The sequence below is a fragment of the Fonticula alba genome (assembly GCF_000388065.1).
Source record: "Fonticula alba strain ATCC 38817 unplaced genomic scaffold supercont2.3, whole genome shotgun sequence".
Taxonomy (NCBI): Eukaryota; order Rotosphaerida; family Fonticulaceae; genus Fonticula; species Fonticula alba.
In genome coordinates, this window is record NW_009242973.1 from 757,177 (window position 1) to 758,313 (window position 1,137).

Below are 1,137 nucleotides of genomic sequence, written 5' to 3' on the forward strand. Positions count from 1 at the left end.
GGCGCCGCGCGAAAGCGGGGTGCCCCTGGCGCGGCGCTGAATCATCGCGCTACCAGACACACAGGGTTATTGCGCAGGGATTCGCCCGGTGAGCCAACCGCCGGCGTGCGCGCGCCGCTCCGACCGGGGATCGTCCGGGGCTGCAGACTTTCTCTGCCTCCCCTCCCCCCCGGGCCACGGCGGCCTCCCTCCCGTGTTCGGCGCCCGCCGGGGTTCTCTCTCTCTCTCTCTCTCTCTCTCTCTCTCTCTCTCTCGCGCGCCTGCCCTTGCCCTCTCGCGCGGGGCCGCCGTATTAACCATGCATCTGCGGGGTGCCCGGGACGTGCGCCTCCCGGGCGGCGGCGGCGGCGGCGGCCAGGAATGCCTAGCGGCGTGGGTCGCGTCCGCGCCCACGCGCGTGCACACGCGGCCCTGGCCTCACGGGGGTCCTGAGAAAATGGGCTTTGCCGCGGGCGCGTGCGCGCGCAGGCGACCGCCCGTGTCATCTCACCTTGTCCGGTGCGCAGACACATGCACACATGCGTACTTCATACGCGCACGCCTACACGCACATCCTCACCGCGTGGGCCGCTCTCGCCGCCGGCACCAGGCCGGTGGGCCGGCGCTCTGGTGTGTCTTCGGGGCCCTGCGGCCGAGAGCGCTGGCCCCGGCACGCGGCGTGGCCCCGCATGCGGCCCTCGCACGCACACAGCACCGGCCCACCGGCAGCCGGCCCTCCCCCCCCCCGCAAGGCGGCGGAGAGGACCCCTCGTCCAGGGCAATAATCTCACGCGCGACGGCAAATCCTCCTCGCACTATACGCCGCCTCCCAGGAGGGGTGGGGGGGGAGGTATCATCTCGCGCGGTGGCGTGTGGCCGGCGCGCCGTGGCCGGCCCCTCCCCTCACCAGGCACCTGAGGGCAGTAAGGCCCGCGCCCCCCCCCCCCCCCCCCCCCCCCCCCACGCAGGGGGAATGGGCATGACACCTGGGCATCCCTCGTCAGCTCGCTCTTCGCGTTTCCCCCCCCCCTGGGGGAAGGAGGGGGAGAGGGGCGCGGGAGGGGCTGAGGCCCGGCCACGGAGCAGTGGCCGGCAAGGCCCCGCCTGGACACAGGCACACAAACAAGCGCCCGCGCGCCGGGGCGCCAATGGTCCCCC